The 6,324-nt window shown below is 40.7% G+C and overlaps 1 pseudogene; it reads right to left on the bottom strand.

Moving 5' to 3' along the window:
• Positions 1-413: 413 nt before the first annotated feature.
• Positions 414-5,774, bottom strand: LOC116867741 (annotated as a pseudogene).
• Between the last annotated feature and the right edge of the window lie 550 nt (positions 5,775-6,324).

The raw sequence follows: 6,324 nt of genomic DNA, 5'->3' as shown, positions 1-6,324 counted from the left end.
ATGCTAACGCTGTCCCAAATGATGGTGTATGATGTCTAGATACCTCTTTGGAAAAAGACTCATAGATTCATTGTACTGAAATTCAAAAAGCACTAAACAGCTTTAAAAACAAATTCTGTATTAGTAGTTGAAATTCTCTCACTAGCTAATTTCAGTTGTAGGGAGGGATTGTTCTGGGATTTGGTGACGCCGAGGAGCGCTATCATTTGCCTCCTTCAGGCTAAGTTTTTGTACTGATCTTGCAACATCTTCCCACTCCTAACTGAGATGTTTTATCTCTTACTCTGAAAACTGTGTGCCAAAACCTTACTGTCCAGCTCACTGTTATTTCCTTAGATGTTTTATTTTATTTTTGATTTCCAATTTTCCTGGCATATGAAAATTTATTATTGTCATATGTTCACCATCCAAACTTATGCTTTTGGTCCCTCCTTCTTGCCTTCATATAAGGCCAAAAGAGAGACACTGGCTATTTTGACAACCTTAACATGAACTCCAGGAAGGTCACTGAGAGCATGACCTTTGTGACCAAATCCAGGGGCCAGAACCTCATTAGTGTCTTTGATAAAATTCAAACAACCATTGTCAGATACAAATGCTGTGATTTTTCAATTTTTTCTTATTGTTTTGCCATTCTTGATCAGCTGGACCCCGACATATTTCCTGATAGCAGAATTTGGCTGGTTGGCTTCAACCCTTACTTTTTCCAGAATGATTTCCTTTGCGTGGGAAGTTCCTCCAAAAAGGCTTGGCCTTCGGGGCTGGACCCAAATGGGCTTTCTTGGACTATTTATCATGCCACTTCTGATCTCATCCGTGGCTACGGAGTTTCCTGGCAGTAGGAAGACTGTGACACTTTCCCGTCCCTCCCTGGCGCCACTGGCCAGAGCAAAAGAGAGAAACAGCGCAGGAAAGAGCCACCTATCATTTCCTTAAATATTTTTAAAACACGGCTTCTGTTCTAAATGCCATTTTGCTTCTGCTGAGGGGTTAAGAGAGAGTTTGTGGAACCTAAAAAGCACAGGTTTTCGAATCAGAGCACAAGTTCTAAGCCAGTTCTTTTGGCTCATTGACCACTAGTAAATGGTTTAACTGTGTTAAACCTCCGTTCCTGTATTTGAATGGAGACACCAATTTCTGCCCTGAAGGACCCTGCTGATTGAGGTGGGTGGGCAGTGAAAGGCAGAGCCTCCAACCAGCGCTTGCTCTCTAAGGCACCTGGCTTGCGCTATGTATTTCTCACACTATTTTTATCTTCATAATTTTAAGACATTGTAATTTCGTCTCTTTTGACTTGAAGTCATAAACAGGAGGTCATTACTTGAGTGAATCTTGTTCTTTCTTCTTCCCGTTTTTCAAGTGCTGGTAGTGGCAGAAACACCTGTTTCTGGTGCAATGTTAGGCTGTTAAGGGAGAATTGCTCCTTATCACTGTGGGTACCAGGGCAATAGATTTGACAGGGTGACGAGGGGAGAAAGGAGACCTAAGAGGAAATTTAACACAATGAAAAGGGTGAGGGCAAGAATAACGAAACAGATTTCAAAACTTATGTGAATATAAGAGCAAACAGAATCAGTACAATGAGAACTGCCTTGACTTTTGCAAGCCAACATTTGAAATGATAGAACGATTGAATCTTAGAGTTTGAAAGGATCTGATAAGCCCAAGGGAGTCTGGCACCCACTGCAGGAATCCCATCCACAGCCTCTCTGCTGTGGGCCCCCAGCCTGTCTTGTTGGAGAGAAAGGGCTCCTCTCTTCCTGAAACATTCTTCTTCTTCTTCTTTTTTTTAAATTAACATATAATGTATTATTTGCTTCAGGGGAACAGGTCTGTGAATTGTCAGTCTTACACAATTCACAGCACTCACCACAGCACATACCCTCGCCAATGTCCATCACCCAGCCACCCCATCCCTCCTATCCTCCTCTGCTCCAGCAACCCTCAGTTTGTTTCCTGAGTTTATGAAATGTTCTAAGGCAGTTCCCGGGGCTACAAAGTGTTCTGTTGGTGTGAAGGAGATGCCCTTTCACAAAATCTACCATTCTCAGAATGATCACATAATTGTTCTTACTTCTTATATGAAAATCCTTCAAATATTCAGAGACAGCCCTTCCTTCAAATTAAACGTTTCTCTTAATTGATCTCTATGGCTTGCTAATGTTTCCCTCAGAATGCAGAGCCCAGAACAGACCTGATTAACAAGTATTTTTTCATGCAGATTGTTGTCACATAAGATCTGTCCCCTACTGCCATGAGGATTTTTTTTTTAATCTAAAAGAAGATTTTATGAATACCTGAATCAGAATTTGAATTGAGACCCATACGATTTCAAAGATAGGCTATTCCCAGCACTGTATTATTCCACTATAACCTAAATTCTGGGCACAAGAAATTGATTTTTTCCAAATACCCAATGTTCCTCACCATAATTCTCCACACGTGGTCATTTCTGCCTATAAAGTTTCACACATTTTTGTCCTGGTAAATATTAACTCAATCGTCTCTACGCAGGAGAGACCTTTTGCTCTCCAGGATCCAGGACGCCAGACAGGTGTTCTTACTTTCTGAGCTCATAGACCTCGCACACATCTAGAGAGAAAAAGTGGCCACAAGGGTCCAGGTTATGGTCATTTTTAAGTCTGCTTGATTTTACTTAAAATAACTTAAACCTGCAGAGGACTGACCATGTCAGTCATGCTTTTGAAACAAAGATATTTGAGCCAAATATTCTTGCAGTATTTATTCATTTTAAATGGAGCTGGAGGAGCACCTGGGTGGCTCAGTTGGTTAAATGTCTGCCTTCTGCTCAGGTGATGATCCCAGGACCTTGGGATCGAGCTCCGAATCAGGTTCTCTGCTCAGCAGAGAGCCTGTTTCTCCCTCTCCCTTTTGCTCCCTCTGTTTGTGTGCTCATGCTCTCTGTCAAATAAATAAATAAAATGTTTGAAAAATAAAGGAAAATGGAACTGGAAATATTTCAGGAGCAGATAGAGGTCTTTAAGTATTTTTTTTTTAATTTCAGAAATCCTACAAGTCTCCCCAAATATATCTGTTTTTCTAAAAGTTTTCAGTAGAATTGAAGTTTATTTTTTTAAATAATAGAAACAACATAGGTCACCTTTGGTATTTGGTGCTTCTGGACATTTTTTTTTTTTTAATTTTTTTTTTATTTTATTTTATTTTTTTTTAAAGATTTTATTTATTTATTTGACAGAGAGAGATTACAAGTAGACAGAGAGGCAGGCAGAGAGAGAGAGGGAAGAAGGCTCCCTGCTGAGCAGAGAGCCCGATGCGGGACTCGATCCCAGGACCCTGAGATCATGACCTGAGCCGAAGGCAGCGGCTTAACCCACTGAGCCACCCAGGCGCCGGCTTCTGGACATTTTTAAGCAAGGAAACATTTTAGATGTTTTTTCACTTTTTAAAAGATTAGGTAGCTTGCATTCTATCAAGGCATATTTTATTATATATTTTCTCACTGTATATTAATCACAGAAATGAGTATTTTACTTAATAATATTTAGCAGACACATTTACCAAGGCTAACTAATGTTTCTCCTGGGAACGTCCCTGAGGATTTTCTTGTTTCTGACTTTTGAGGACAGTAAGACTGCATGATACCTAATGACCTAGAGGATTAATTTACATTATATTTAGAAACATAACCTCCCACATGTTCCTGCATTCAAATGCTAGCCAACAGTTTTAGCTTTTGCAAAAACAGCTTTATTTTCTTTACCTAACATGCAGAAACACTACCTAGGTATTCTGTTTTTTGGTTTGATTATCATGATTATTTTTCAGCCACCATTTTAATTTGAACAATGTTACTGTGATTCTGTTTTTTTTTCTCATTTATGATAATAACATGACCTGCCTTAACATGTTAATTAAACTCTATGCTTCTCACGATTTTTATTTTCTCAAGAATACAAACCAATGAAATCTGCGCAGTCCAAGGAAAAAGTCTTGATGTAGTTAAACATCAGAACATTCAGTATGTCTTCTCAGAGTACGTATTGAAGTAATGTGGCACAAATCTTGTAAAAATAGACAAGTCGTAGCAATTCGCTCTTTAGCACACCATTTATCAGTTACAGGAGAGCATCCAGAGGTACTGTTGAAGTACTTGAATTTCCTGCCCTTATTCTTAAAATCACTTTGAAATTTGAGGAGGAACAGCCTTGCAGCTGCTGGCCAAAGCGCTATGAGTAAGACATATGCTTAAACCAAAGAATGGTGTTAGATTCTTCCTGAGAGGGACACACAGGGCCTGTTAACTTCATAAATTGCTAATGACAACAAACCATGAAGATTGTTGAATGATGTTTAGACTCAGGAAATTAAAGAATCAGAGAATCATAACTCAAATGCCTTCCAGGTGGGCGATATAAACTAGCCACGCATCAGGTGGGGACGGGGGTCTGCTCTAACACACACACCCACATATGGGGAGAGCGGTCCATTCAGGGACGGCGTGCTGCTCCTCTACGGGAATGCTGTCCTTGCTGTGTATCATGGGACTTCTCCCGAAAAGACAGGAATCTGGATTTTCATGTGAAAGTTTCTGGGCCACTTTGCACAACTGCACCAATTGTGCAAGTACAGAGGACATACGCAGCAGCACATGCTATGCTTATTTGTGACCCAAACAAAAGATTGCACAAGAACTGAATCTGACCCACTGGTAGGCAGTCTGCTCCTTCTGGCTTACACTGTTAGAAAGTTTTTTGTTATGATTGAAATAAGATCTGTTTTTCAGTAGCTTTGATTCCTTGGATCTTAAGGTCGTGTTGAACAAATGTAATTTTTACACCCCCCCACCCACACACACCAGTGTTTCCAATATTTGAAGTTATTTATCCTATTTCTCTTCTTAAACTTAGGGACTGAAGAGCCAGTCAAAGAAATACATTGTTAGTCTGTTATGAATGAATAGTAATGAATGTTGGCTCAGTATTAGTGCTCACTTCTTCCCCATCCAAATGGTAACAGTTACTTTAATAATGATTCTAGAATCTTTCCTTAAATCAAAGTCAAGACAACTGGTCTATTGCTTGGAGACTGTCAATCTCTGGTCTACTCAGTGCAGAGTTCTAAAGGTCTGCCACCTGTGGGCTCCTTCCTGCCAAGTCCTTGAACCCATGAGAGAGTGGCTGGCAGGATATTTGGTGAGTGGGATCCTAAAATAGTCTGTTGTGTTCGCACCTGGTGTTGAGGGAACTTGGAGGCAATTTAGCCCCTTGGTGACTTCATGAGCTTTAGACTCCATCCTTTCTCACTAATTCCCTCTGTGTGTGTGGCCGGTGTCCATTAGGTTGCAAGGACATGCTGAAACACAAGTAATAAAGATTACTAAGTTTGTGCTGTGTATGGCTCTCCCTATACATTAAGTTGTTAAGTCCTCATAATAACTCTATGAGGTGTAGTCTTGCATTTTAGCGACAAGGAAACTAAGCACAAGAAACTTAGCCAAGACCACACAGTTAACTGGTGATAAAGCGTGGATTTGCACCCTCATGTTTTGTAACAGGATGTGTACATCTTCCTTCCTGTAGTTCATCCCAGGTCCCTGGGTCTTCAATACCAACTTAAATTCTCTCACAGACTGGAATGGGTTTGGTGAAAAATACCAACTTTGGTAGAGACTGTGATCTACTCGCTGCCATGTGTCTGGCCCTCAGCCAGCCTGACTTCCCAGGGGCTTCACCCCACCTCTCTACCAGCCCACAGACAGCGGTAAACATGCCCGTGTATCCATGCATGGCCATGGAGGTCTTGTTGCTAATGCTAACCTGCTTTGATGCCTCCTGTCTTCAACCAATATTGAACTTGAGGCTCTACCGTCACTGGAGACCCTGACCGCAGAACTTAGGGTTGTACTTGGTCCCCTCTGTGTTTGAACTTTAATCTAACTTGACTCGAGTGTTTAATGGCTCATGTTGGCTTGGAGCCTTGAACCCCAAACTGACAGGTTTGCGTTTGCCTTCTACTACTTAATGGCTATGAGACTTTGAACAAGTGAGATATCTCTTCAAGGTGTACCCCTTAGCAAAATGGAGAAATTATATTTGGATTGGATTAAAAGGATTAAGAAGTAACACACATAAAATGATCTAGTACAGTGTCTAACACAGAAGCCTTCAAAGATACTTCCTATCGCGATAATTTTTATTAGGCAGTAATAACTGAGTAACTCCTAATCAGACCTTTAAAATATCAGCTCACCTTTTACCCTAAGCCTCAGGTGGTTGCCCAGGAAAAGATGAAAACACTTGTGATCTTTGATAGCTGTCAACTCCACACTTAAAGAACTGGGCT

This window comes from Lontra canadensis, unplaced genomic scaffold (genome assembly GCF_010015895.1).
Source record: "Lontra canadensis isolate GAN:19392208 unplaced genomic scaffold, GSC_riverotter_1.0 scaffold1, whole genome shotgun sequence".
In the NCBI taxonomy this organism is placed as follows: domain Eukaryota; kingdom Metazoa; phylum Chordata; class Mammalia; order Carnivora; family Mustelidae; genus Lontra; species Lontra canadensis.
The sequence above is the reverse complement of the archived record's forward strand: the minus strand, read 5'-3'. Positions and strand labels throughout refer to the sequence as shown.